The sequence below is a fragment of the Melospiza georgiana genome, chromosome 21 (genome assembly GCF_028018845.1).
Source record: "Melospiza georgiana isolate bMelGeo1 chromosome 21, bMelGeo1.pri, whole genome shotgun sequence".
NCBI lineage: Eukaryota > Metazoa > Chordata > Aves > Passeriformes > Passerellidae > Melospiza > Melospiza georgiana.
In genome coordinates, this window is record NC_080450.1 from 7,595,694 (window position 1) to 7,609,760 (window position 14,067).

The 14,067-nt window shown below is 42.2% G+C and overlaps 1 long non-coding RNA gene across 1 annotated transcript; it reads right to left on the minus strand.

The window, feature by feature from the left end:
- Positions 1-5,779: 5,779 nt before the first annotated feature.
- Positions 5,780-10,406, minus strand: LOC131092229 (uncharacterized). Its single transcript, XR_009115478.1, has 5 exons — positions 9,979-10,406; positions 9,765-9,888; positions 9,473-9,580; positions 6,655-6,759; positions 5,780-6,081 (listed from the first exon to the last, which is right to left on the minus strand). It is a non-coding gene; the product is annotated as an uncharacterized LOC131092229 (long non-coding RNA).
- Positions 10,407-14,067: the final 3,661 nt, after the last annotated feature.

Consider the following 14,067-nt stretch of genomic DNA (forward strand, 5'->3'; position numbering starts at 1 on the left):
TCTGTCTGAAATATTTCTGTGTCCAACAGGAAAAGTGCAGAACAAAGCAAACTTCAGAATAGAGTTACTGAGATACTGAGGTATGAAAAACTTTTACACAAAGGTTAAGAAATTGCAATTGTTTTCACTAGAGACAAATGTTATTGAAATAATGTAATAAGGCAGAAGCACTGTGAGAACAACCTCATGTTCCATAAACAGATATTGTAATATCCTATAAAGAAACTGGCTGAATTCAAAGCACACAAAGAAAGATCCTATAAGGAATATGATGACAGCAGCCCTGCTTTTCACATCCATATAAAGTATTTAGCATTGGTATTTTTAATGTGTAGCCAAAGCCTGAACAACTTAAAATAGGACATTTTCCATCCCTGTTAGGAATCTTCCAACACAAGAATCAACCTCTGGTCTCTGTTTATACCAAAATCTACCAAGAACCAGCCTTGCACAGCTGCATTTGTAACAGTGACATAAGGTGGAGCTGCTTGAGAATGTCCTTCCCGAAGACAAAACAAGATACTGAAGTAATTCAGTCTCAGGCTTGGCCCCAAAGATTTTCTCATTTTCCTAATAAATCTCAAAATATTCGGAATGGTTGTCATATTTAATTGTTTTTTCTATGAAACTGAAGGAAGTTTACAGCTAATCTTTAAAGCATAAAGCATTTAAAGCTTTGATAAAAGAGAGAGAGAAGGGCCAATAGTGTAAGTTTCTGGGAGGGGAACATATCTGAACAATAAATAGCTGTTTAAAATTATTTAGGAAAAAAAAAACCCAAACAAATGTTGTGGTGGACAGATTCTGTTGGAGTCCTGTGCAAATCACAAGGTGTTCAAGCAACCTCCAGAAGGGCAAGGGGAGAACACAAACATTTCTGACAGGAGAGACAGGAATCTTTTCAAAATTCAGACTCATGTTAACATGCTTTGCAATACAAAATGGACAGCACAGACAGGTCTGAGATTACCTTTAAAAAAAAAGAAATATTGCCCAAATATCAATACCAAAGTCTTTTTGACACAAGGAGAGAAGAAAAAAAAAAAATCAATGAAAACCAATTTATATCTACTGCAAATATAGAATATTGAGGCAGAAAGATGTCACTCACTTCTACACATTCACCTGAGTGATGCATAACCAGCACTGTAAAGGTGAGACCCTTGGGGAAAACAGAACCACACGTGAGGAACAAAGTTCCCTTCAGCAGATATTCAAACATTAACACACAGGCACCACAAAACTCAATCAGGAGCAGAAAAGTGAAGCTGAGTCTCATCAGTCCAAGGCCACCACGGGGCTGTGTGAGGAACAGCCAGCACAGAGTCTGTGAGCAGAAGCTGCTGATGCTCAGAACCAGTAATTACTGACACATGTTCAACACAGGAATCAATCTCTCTGCTGAGGACTTGGCTTCTTCAAAGCCCATCTCCTCCACCTTGAATTATTTTGCTAATTGAATTAGCCAGTGGTTAATTTGATACTCTATTTTCATTTCAGTCTCACAAAAGGAATGATGCAACAGACTGTACTCCAATCACAAATTAACAACCCACCTGTGCTGAGGACCCAGAGTTTCTCATCTCCTATTCTGTCCAGGGCCTCCTGTGGGGCATCCCTGCTGCCAGGGGAGCTGAATGTTTGGAGTGACAGAACTGAACACAAGAGGGATGTGGAATCATTTGCTGGTGATTGTTACAGTCACTGCAGTCAGCAACACACAGCTTTTCATTTCATCAAATCGCTGAGTGAGGTGCAGAACTGGGAGAAGGAATCACAGAATATCCTGAGCTGGAAACACCCACAGAGATCAGCACAGCCCAACTTGTGGCTCAGGACACCCAACAATCCCACCCTGAGAGCTGTCCCAGCTCTCCTGGAGCTCTGGCAGCCCTGGGGCTGTGCCCATTCCCTGGGGAGCCTGGGCAGTGTCCCACAGGCTCCTGATCTCTGCAGGAAGAATCTTTTCCCAATGTCCAAACCTCCCCTGAACACATGGCTAAACAAAACAAATCCCAAACAACACAAGAGCAAAGTTTGCTCAGGAGAAATCATGGAAAGTTAACATGAAGAGAAACATTTCTATGTGTATAATTAATATCTAGACCATAATACATTACAATTTTATAATGGACTTAAAGCTTTTCTGAGGATGGACTGCAGCATTAGAGAAAAACAGCAACATGCATCAAGTACTCAGCAGAGCACATTCCACAGCATCAGCTACAGAACTACAGGACTTTTTTGACTTCTCACAAGCTGTTTGTGCCACCTGAAACTTGCAGAGGGCAAAAGCTTTGCAGATAAAATCCAGCCACTTTCTAACAGGATTCTTAGATAGAAATAAAACCAGAAACTGAGAGCTTAAAATAGATTAGAAATATTAGGAGGTTGCAGCTCACAAACACATTGCCCTTTCAACCAAGGACACAAACATAAAATCAGTCAACTTTCACACATCACCATTAAAGTTTCTAACCCAAAATATATTTGTAAACTACTATTACATTCAGAAGCTGTCTGTAAATAGAGCAGCTACACAAGCCCTGCCCTGCAGACTGCTGGCCCTGCCCTGGGGCTGGTCAGTGCTGGGGATGACTTGAGAAGCTCAGCAGTTCAACAACTTAATTAATGTGTTGGCAGCTCCAGGATTCTAATGAATTTTTAACTTTCTCCTCATCAGTTTCAAGGGACTATTTGTATTTTCCCTCATCAGATCCCTAATGGCACTTTTCACTCAAATTGCCTTTATTTTACTTAATAAGGCTGCTTTCCTCCCTAGAAAACACTTAGTAAGAAGTTATTTGCAGCAAGCAGATAGATAGATTATTGATGTAAGCACAATTCTGCAAACTGACCTGTGACACATCATTCCATTTTTTGTCATATACGGGTACAGAGCTCTGCAGAAATGATTTTATTTGCAAGGTTGGTGCCAGTGATGGTCTTCCTGCCTGACCTTTTTGTGTGTTTTACTTCCTGCAGCTTTTAAGAGAAATGTTGTTCAATATAAAGATATCTTTCTTAATTCCATAGCAGGGGGATTTGGCTCTCTCTCAGGTTGGCCAAGCTTTGAAGGCAGCATTAGAACTGAGTTTGTGTCAGTGTGACAAAACTCAAATACAGCAGTTGTAACCCACTAGCTCAGAGGCTTCTCAATCTCCTAATTGCCCTTGTACAACAAAATGTATTTCTGTAATATCCCATGATTTATGCACTCTCATCCTTTGATTTCTGCTCCATTCTGATTAAAGAAAAAAGCAAATACAGGTAAGAACATGCTCCCTATAATTAACACCAGTATCAGTCTTCAATTCCTTCCACAGATAACATTTTTCCCTCAGTTTATCAACTGTTTTTGACAATCTGTGATTCTGTTCAGTCTTTACACAAACCCAGAGATGTAAATGCAGCTGAAAATCTCATTCCATTAATTTTCTTCCTTTGTAAGAGAAGACTGAAAGGCAATTTTCCCCCAATAAAACAGTAGCAGTAATTGCAGAGGCAGGGTTTAGTGCACAAGAGGGGAAGAAAAACATCACTCACAGCTGTAACTGAATAAAGCAAGATCAGGATGGATGGAAGCAGGGAAGGAGAGGGGATCACTGGACATCCAAAAGAGACACATTTTTGTATCTAAAAATATTTTTTCTTTCAATTGCCAATACAGAATTTTAAAAACAAAACTCACCCTCTCTGAGAACACCTGGTGTCAACTCACCATTAAACACATCAATACTGAACTCACCTTTGCTATTTTACACCACAAAGATCTGATATCAAAGAGTAATCAGAATTTGAAACAAGTGAATTTCAAACATCTACTAAGTATCATCACAGTTTTTTTTTCCTCTTAACACCTCGTTGTTGTTTTTTATTATTAGGAAGGCATGAGGCAGAATAGGCAAATGAAGAAAAAAGTTCCTAAAATCAGCATTCTGGAAGCTCATCATTTTAAGTTAAACCCTTAATTTCCTATTTCTAATGCTCAATAGGCTTTACATTTGTCACCAAAAATAGGTATTATTTGCCTAAGATCCCAGAATAATTTGACATAATAACCTTGAATAGTTGGATCAGCTTTTTCCTCAGTGCTTTTCTGCATGCCTACAAGGTGAAAAGGTGTTTGACATCCCAGATCAATGCTCAGCCCACAGCTCAATCCCAAGCTTGCAGTGCTGGTGTCATTTCCTGGGCTTGCCACTGGTTCCCAGCCTCAGAGCACCTCCCTGGTGTGACAGAACAAACCACATGAAAGCACTGACAGAAATAAAAAATAAAAGTCAAAGGTACCACCCTTCTGAGGGTGTGTTTAGGTGAGTTCCTGTCCCCAGCTTATCACATGGACTCAAAGTGTGCCAGAGGCTGTGGGGACACTGGAAAAGGAAAAGGGCAGAGCAGCAGCAGCTCTGGGAGCTGGAACATGACCCCAGAGGCACTGTGACCCTGGACAGCCTGGCAGCCCTGCAATGGCTCCCACAGAACACTCTGCACATTCACCAGGGCATTCCTACACTTCCATCAGAGATCCTCTTCTGCCTATGGCTTTTGGAAGCTGTCCTAAAAAAGAACAAGTACCTTATTCCTGCATTTCCGGTATTTATTTATAATTCAACACTATAGGTTTATGCCCTAAGTATTCAGTACTGCCAACAGCACAACTTATGATTCTGCTTAAAGTAATTCTCCTAAATTACATTTTCAATGTATCAATGTAATAAGAGGGTAAGTAATTCTTATGGGTCTAGTTCTGACATCTGAACATAGACAAATTCCACAATTTTTACAGACCCACAGGAGCAGAAAGCCTGACTTGGCCATTTTGACTGTTTATCATATCCATCAGAAGAAAGAATCTTGTTCCAGAATCATTTCCATTCACCATTCTAACTTTACTTTACTGGAAAACAGCAATGATCATATTCTGCTCTACAGAAGTCAGATATTCAAAAGTGTATGCTCACAGAGCAACCCAAATACATCACCTGTCACACTGTAACACTACAAAGGGAAATGTTTACAAGTCTACTTTCTCTTCCTTTTTCTTCAGCATGAAGTGCCAGTGTCATGGCAGCTTTGGAGGAAGTCTTAGTAAGGGATGAGTTGTGCTCTATTTCAGTACTATGAACAAGAATAATCATTCTACCAGTAATTTACACAGTGAGTGCAACTCAACAAATCAGGTTCTGGCAGTGTTATTCTATTTGCATAACAGAAAGTCATTAAATAATAGAAATATTTGCAGTGTGCATTTAAAAAGTCACAAGAATGAGGCTGAACTGGCTGAGAATATGCAGTTGTGGATTTTTCTGATCTTGAAGCCTTTGGAGAAAAATGTAAGGGAAGGCTGAGTCCTCCTCCCTTCTCACTGTAATGATACCAACAATTGAAAATCTGAAAGCACTGGAAGAGGCTTCACTGAGCACAGGTGTCACCAGTCCCACTCCCTCCATGAGCCAAACTGAGTTATTTACATGAGTCATTGTTTGGTCAAAGAAAAACCTGAAAGGTACAGAGCAAAGAGAAAACACAAATACAGAAGAAGTGGCATTTTCATTTTGAGAAAGTCTCAAAAAACTGCCTTCTCAACTTTTTTTTTTTAATCTATCTGTCCAACATTCAGTAAAATCTATTGTTCATAAAGCAACATTGAATTCAGATACTTCAAAAGCCTCATGATAATATTTAAGAGCAACAGCAGTTTCTTACAGCCAGTGCAGCAGCTGATTTAAAAAACTGAATGCAGACTATAATGATCTAATTAGGGGAATTTCTCCCCACAGTGAGGCTGTTCAGTGTAAGCTGGTGGGAAAGCCCAGCTGGCTTGAATACTGTAAGATCAAGACCTGAAAGCTTATGCAAGTGTGTGGTTAAAGAAAAAAAAGTTCATATCAGAACACTGGAAGTTTCTGTGCTTCTGATAAAACCAAACATTGAATACCCTGAATGCTGGACCAACCTCAAGTTCTTGGTTCAAAACCTCTCCAGGATTACTCACACTTGGTAACTACAAAACATTCAGAACTGCCAACACCGTTCTGTAGAACTCCAGTTACTGCCAGTACTGCTCTTACTCCATCTCTGTGACACAAGAAAATAATTAACATGCATCACTTATCAGCTCAGGTATCAGCTTCTGTACTATCAAAAGCAAAGCTAGACATCAAATGATTCAATGACAGATTTTAGATAAGCACCACAGTAGCTGATCTCAATTACCCATTTTCTCAAAGGCACCAATGCAATCTACAGTCCAGCATTTTTACCCATCATTTCCCTTCCATTTTTGCCTTCCAATACATGGGATATGTTACATTTGTTCCTAAAGAGGAGCATTCCAAGAAACACATTCAGATGGAAGCACACTTGATGCTGCAACTGACACTAGAATATTGTTTCTATCTTAACCCTTCTGAGTTTTAAATAAAATGTAAGGAACTCAGTCATTAAAACAACCTACAAAAAGTTATTAAATTCTGACTAACCTATGAGCACTTGGGCTTGTCCTCTTTTGTTGCCCCTCAGAGAAGTCTCTACAGACTCTTCCAGGGAAATAATCCACTCCACACTTCAACATTGACATAACACAATAAAACTTTAGGTAATTGAGTTTAATGTGCTGTTCAACACAACATAGAATTTCACACAACTTACAGGAATTCTGTACAGTTCACAAGATCCTCATAGCAAAATCAAAATGGAGCAAAAATTGCCCCTGTATCATTATGCAAGAGCTTGATTTTCTTCTTGCTGCTCACCCTGAAAAGCAACACAGTAATAACAGTTACAATATGACATTCAAACACTTAAACATGAAATAAATTTATATTGTTTCATTATGTCTAGGGAAGTGCATTCCCTTAATACAATCTCCTAGCCTGGAAATAAGAGGAAATATCACAGTAAGTGCATTTGTGCTTTTCTATGTGCAGGACCCAGAAAGAGACCAACATCTTATGTATTGTGATATACAGAGGTTTCACTGCAGTGAAACACAGACCAGCATTCAGTCTTACAATAACTGATTTGTCTGACACTAAGCACTCAATTGTCTGTAAGAAAAAGCTGTGTTGCAGTCCCTTTGAAGCCACATTAGTGAAACAACCACAGACTGTGGTTTGACAGGGGTGGGGGTGGTTGTTTTTCTTTTTTTTTTCTTTTTTTTTTTTTTTCTTTCTTTAATTAAAAACAAACTATGAACACTAAAGATCAAAAGCAGTACATGCAGGATCTTTTAAGCCAATTAAAAATTGCAACTAGTCAAAACAAGGCACTGAAAACTGATTTGTCTGAAGAGAACAGGAAGCTGTCCTACCAAGCAAGTTATATTTATCAGGCTTTTTTTTTCCTTTCCTTTTTTCTTTTAAATTTAACTCACACTTTCCTGCTTGCTAAGAAACTCCTCAGCTGATCACCTTTGCCATGGTAAGTTGTAGCATTAACAGCTTGCTGGACCTTCCCTGGAGATTGTTTATTTGCTTTCCAAGGGAATTGCACTTTCCAGCTGGACAGCAATCACATGGCTTTTCAGAGAACACTTTACTCAGGATGAAGAGAAGCTCTGCAACACAGAGTCTTGCAAAGTCCCACAGCTGAGGAAAGCTGTGAAGCCAAAAATCATTACAAAAGGAGATGCCAGGGCCAAATTAGGAGAGACAGGGACAGGCTGAAGCCTCCCACAAAGTTGGGGCTTCCCAATTCAACATTTGTTACTGACTGACACCAACTCATCCCACTGCACACTTCAGCCATCCTCTCTGAACTGCTCTGACACTCCTGAGTGTCCATTTTGGATTTGTATTCGGTTTCGTTTTTACTGAATTGAGAAAAAAAAGATACAACAATCAAATCCCAAGAAAGTTCATAGAATCACAGAATGGTTTGAGTTGGAAGGGACCTTAAAGATCATCTTGTTCCAACCCTCTGGCATTGGCAGTTCTATAATGAGAATTTGTCTTTTAACATAGTAAAGGAATTTTTTAAATCTCAAATTCCCCAAAGCTTCCTCAAAAAATCCTCTTCAACTACTTCGGCTCATTATTTTTCAGTGTTAGGGCAAATAACATATATTTTTAAAAAATATTGTTTATTATCTGCTTTGACAGCTTTGTAATTGTTACATGTACACCTGAAAAAGAATTTTAAATAAGCTTGGTTAAATTCCAAGTGTTAAAGTTAGAAGCTAATAACAGGAAAAGCACTGGAGAAGGGCTGGAAACCTAACTGGATGTGGTTGGTAACCATTCCATTTGGCTTTGCCCTGCTAATGCCCCTTTAAATTAGAATTTCAGTACATTCCTTCCTTCCTGTTATATCAGCCTGCCAACTCCTCACAACAGCCACAACTCCAAAAACCATCCCATTTCACCTGGCAAGAATCTACTTGACTCCCCCAGTGCTTCTCCATCAACTTAATTCCCTACAGCTGCTGAAAGCCAATGTCAGCAGGCTCCAAAACCAAGGCAGAAACCAAACACTGAGCCACCAAAAAGCTGAATTTAAGCATTGTTCCTCCACTGTCTTTGATGTGTGCAGTCCCCTAATAGCTACTGCTTAGCCAACCTAAAATTAGACTCAAGAGTAAAAAGCCTGGAATACAAGAGCAGCTTTATGGTTATTAATTCAAATACAAACAAAACAACAACAGGAAAAGATGACAGCCAAGAGCCTGGGAAGCAGGAAATACTCTCCTGCATCACCTCCCTTCAATAGGAAGGGCAGTACCACACCTCTGAAAACAAGGAATAAGTATGCATTAACATAGACACTGAAGAAAACTCACTATTTTCTATTTGCCCAGATTTTTAAAAACACAGAGTTAGCAATTGAGTTTGGTCTTTTAATGTGCAAGTTCAGCTACCAAGCAACTGATTTGACCCCTGCGTGGACATCCCACAGCCAGCAAGAACCTCAGTGACATCAGCACTCACCTCACTGCTCTCCTGGGAGCCAAAGACAAAGCCAACAGTGTCACCACTGATGTGGGGCTCAGACACTGAAACACAAACCATTTTTCCCATAGTGAGGTTACACAACTGCTCCTGGTAGGAAATATTCCCTGGAATAACACAGCATGCCCTAGGATGCCTGTCTCATTAAACTCCTCTTATTTTTTACTCTCCTCATTCTCAGGCAGCAGCTGCTCCTTAGCCTTGTACAATTACCACTGTGTACATGCCTGATCATCTGCCCAGCATTTTATGTATTTGGTGGGATTTAGAACCTCCACACTGATATCATGAGTGTTCCAAAGCCTCACTGCCTTAGGGCAACAAAGTTGTTTTCATACCAAACAATTTTTCACAATTTTTCTCACATCTCAGAAGGCTGAACATAACTTACACAACTTATGTTCAATTAAACACAAACCCTCTGTCTCACCTGTATCAAATCAGTCTCAGGGATTCAGTTACTGCTGCACTCCAAAATAAAATTAAAGTGCCAGAGAAAAATGCTTTTTTGAAGAATGTACCTGAATTTTTCAGCTTCATCAGCACTGGTATTTATTTGCTCCTGACCTAGCTTCCAAGGATTCTTCTCTGCCACAGAATTGCTTTCCAAACCCCAACTCGTTCACCTACTAAAATCAAAAGTAAGAACAAAAGACATTCAGCACCTTCAATTTAACTAAAATTACTTGTATATTTTCCTTTTTATATATAACTTTTATCTCATTATTTTTAAATGTCAGCTACAGTCCTTCAAGTGGTACCAAGAAAAATATTTTATCCACCCTTCCCAAGTAAGGAGAGGACAATACTAACATTCCATCTGCTGCTATTAAAGGAGTGCTGGCTGACAATGCTCTTTCTTCCTCCCCAGTGATCCTTCTTGCACCCTCAGAGGGGACAGAGCAGAGCTTTTGCCAACAGGTTGTAGCTGTCATATCTAGAAAGAAAAAATGCAATTGGTTTCAACATTCAGAATTATTTACTTGCTATTAGCAAACAGGAATATCGTGAAAATCTACTCACATACCCAGTAAAAACCCTGCGACTTCTGTGTCATTTCTGAGATCCAACTTCTCCTTGAGCGTCAGCTACCGGTCAATGTGATTTCCCACATAAATCCTTGTTTTCCCCCTTCTTCTATCAAGACTTCACTTTCTCTTTTTCTTTTCCAGAAAAGACAGCACTGGGGGCCTTCCACATCTCTTTGCTGGGAGGGACATGCTGAGCCTGAAAATAAAGGACAGGCTTTATTAAAAGGCAGCTCAGAACAACAGCTGGTACCTCAGCGTCCCGAGCCAGCACAGCGAGAACCGATGGCCGAACGGCTTCGGCTCCTCGCAAGTCACGCACCCGCTGCAGCCCCGCACCGGCGGCTCCCGACCCGTGCCCACCCGCTCGGGTCTATCCGCTCGGTGTCTCTCCGGGAGAAATGACACAGAACCGGGCCGCTTCCAGGCAGAACACGGCGAGGGACTGTGGGGACAGCCCCGCACGCCGCTCCGGACGGGAGTGAGCGGCCATTCCCGCCTCACGCCGCTCCTGAGGGGAGGAGACATTCCCGCCTCACACCGCCCCTGAGGGGAGGAGACATTCCCGCCTCACACCGCCCTGAAGCGAAAGAAGCCATTCCCGCCTCACACCGCCCCTGAGGGGAGGAGACATTCCCGCCCATTCCCGCCTCACACTGCCCCTGAGGGGAGGAGACATTCCCGCCTCACACCGCCCTGAAGCGAAAGAAGCCATTCCCACCTCACACCGCCCCTGAGGGGAGGAGACATTCCCGCCTCACACCGCCCCTGAAGCGAAAGAAGCCATTCCCGCCTCACACCGCCCCTGAGGGGAGGAGACATTCCCGCCTCACACCGCCCATGAGGGGAGGAGACATTCCCGCCTTACACCGCCCATGAAGGCAGAGGAGGGACCATTCTCGCCTCACGCCGCTCCTGAGGGCAGAGGAGGGAGCATTCTCGCCTCACGCCGCTCCAGAAGAGAGAGGAGAAGCCATTCCCGCCTCACGCCGCTCGAGGAGAGAGGAGAAGCCATTCCCGCCTCACACCTCCCCTGAGGAGAGAGGAGAAGCCATTCCCGCCTCACACCGCCCCTGAGGAGAAAGGAGAAGCCATTCCCGCCTCACACCGCCCCTGAGGAGAGAGGAGGAGCCATTCCCGGCTCACACCGCTCCTAACGGGAGGGCCCATTCGCGCCTCACGCCCCTCATAGGACAGATACACACACAGACATACACACAGACACAGACATTCCCGCCTCATGCATCCCTGAGGGGACACCAGCCCCTTTCGCTGCTCCGCAAGGCGGACAAGCGCACCTCACACCGCCCGAGAGAGGACAAGCCCTCACAGCGCCCCTGCGGGGTACACCCTTTCCCCGCCGCCATTCCCTCCTTCCCCCACGCCAATCTCCCGCTGCCCCCGGCTGGGTGGTCGGTCTGTCGGTCGGGGTTGGTCAGTCCGTCCCTCACCCGTCGCGGCAGTGACCGGGGTAAACAAAGGACATGTGACCGGCGGCGCGCGGTGATGGCGCCAGGGTGACGTGAGGGGCCCGCCCCAGTTTTAAGGAAAAAGTCCAAAAAAAAAAGGATTTTAAGTGTTAAAGCAGGACAATGACTTGAAACCTGTCCTGAGGGAGCAGCCTGTGGCGCTCAGGTAAAAACTGTTCTCAGCCCTTCACTGAAGCCCAGAGGAATAAGTAACCCAGTATGGTTTTTTAAAATATTTTATTAATAACAAACTTCAGTTATGTATGCACAATAAAAAATCTACTGTTTTCCCAAGCAGCAATTCGCGGGATCGATATCCAAAATACTGTGTGGTTATCTTACCTTCTGAAAGGCCAGATTCAAAGACAAAACTAGAATTTTGCTCTGAAGAACAAATGGTGTTTGAAATACGACCTACCTGTGAAAATACTACATCAGTGACACGAAGAGAAAGAAAATGCAGTGAGAATTTGCAATCCATGTTGTCACAGTGTGTTCCAGCAGTGACATATGAGAAAACTGCATTCCTTGGCACCTCCACACACTCCTGCTGACAGAGCCTGTGTTTTAAAATAATAACTAAAAACTCAGACTAAGTTAGCAAGCAATATTTGAAAAATTTTATCTAAACAAGAGAGGGACAATCATACCTGCCAATTTTAACGAAAGTGAAGCCAAGACTTGCACTCTGCACCTTGAGCAGCCTAATCCACGTAATACCAAAGTAGAATTCCTCATGTTTATTGTTCCCTGCTGAGGTTGGATGATTCATCACATTTAAATTCTTTCACATGAGCTTCCCAACTTCCTTCTTTTATCTGTTATCATAATATCCGAAGAGAATTAATAATTTTTGTATGAAAAAGAAACTGAATTATGCTGTGTGGTACCTAACATGCAATAAAACAAGCAGAAAACATGAAGTAAAAAGAAAAAAAGAACAGTCAATCAAACCAAGAAGCTGAAGCATTTTTACTACAGAAAAATGGCATCTCTAACAATGTATTTGTTTCATGTTTCCTATTTTACTTTCTCCCCCTCGCCATCTGCCTCTGTTCTGCTTTTTTCTTTCAAAAAGCACCCACCTCATTTAGCTTCACTCACCCCATCACAGGATTCAGGCAGAATTAAAACAAAATCTCCAGTGCCAAAGCCAAAAAAGAACTACCTCTTCATAAAAGCCTTATTCCATAAAAGAGTTATTCCAAAAATACCTCCCCATTTTCTTACAGTAGCTGTAGATCTTTAAGGGAAGCAGTCCATCTCGATTCAGTGCTTTGTTGCACACCCTCTAGGCAAAGGAACTCGAGTTTTTTGGCCCCTGGTAACTCTGGATGGTACCTGTGCTTTCAGTGCTGCTCTTTTTGCCCAAATTTTGCCCTGTTCTTTTGGTAGCCAGCACCAAATCCCACAAGAGTGAGATGCTGAAGTGTGGAGAAAGAAGGAGAATTACAGAACGGGAAGTTTTTGAGCAAGAGCCACTCCTTCCATCAGGGAAGCACCTGAGCAATGCCCAGGGGGTTTGCTGTTCTGGGGAGCAGAGTCCCACTGCTTTGCTTAGGAACACGCTGCATGAAAATAAAGCCAATTTGGGGAGACAATCCTCAGAAGGAAATAGTGAGAACTAGAGAATGCCCATCTGTGAGGTGTGTGCCATGCAGTGGTCAGGAGAGCCTGGAAGTGCCAGAGCCCGAGGAAGCAAAGCATAGTGAGGAGAAGATCAAATACAAAAGGTACTGTGAAAATCACCAATCACTTGTTTTGAAAATTTTAAAAGTTTAATAGTAATGAAATGTTTATAAAAATAGTAATATAATTAGAGTAATAATAACTTGGACAATTTGGATTAGGACAATATGAGACAATAGAAACAAACAGTTATGGATGGTCTGGGTACCTTTTTCTGGGCAAAATAAGCCTGAGAAAGGACACATGTTAACAAAGGATTAACCCTTAAAAACAATAACCTGTTGCATATTCATACATCTCATACATGATGCATAAATTCCATTCACACCAGGATTCTGTCTCGTCAGTGTCAGCTTCTTCCTCTGAATCCTAACGGGGTCTTAATGGCTGAGTGAGGTGGGAAGAAGTTCATTTCTCCTGATAATGGAGGAATAAATTCTCTTCCTCTGTGACTGCTATCTCACTGCGAGTCCTTTCTTAAGAAAAAAAAAGGTATCCTACATAGCATAGTTTCTATTTTAACATTTTACTATAACCTAAAACTATATTTAACAGCATTACTTTCTATCACAACACATATAATATTCATTTTAATATTTCAAAAAGCCAATCATAAAATGTGCGTCTTTCACAGTACTAACGTGTGGCAGCACACAACCTGAGTCTGGAGGTGAGTCCCTGCAGGGCAAACACTCTAATTTGTGAGTCAATTCTCTGCAGCAACCATGGTGAATTTGCTACTGCAGGGAAAACTTCTGTGCCCAGCTGGGCTACGGCCCTGAGTCTTTGGGTCTCTTGGGGAGAACATGTTCTGGGTGGTGCAGAGGAGCTGAGCCAGCTCAGACACCCTCCCAAGGCATCTCAGTGCCCATCCTTGTTGCCTTCAGGGCCAGTGGGACCTTGGCCCCGTGACAGCAGGATGGAGTAAGG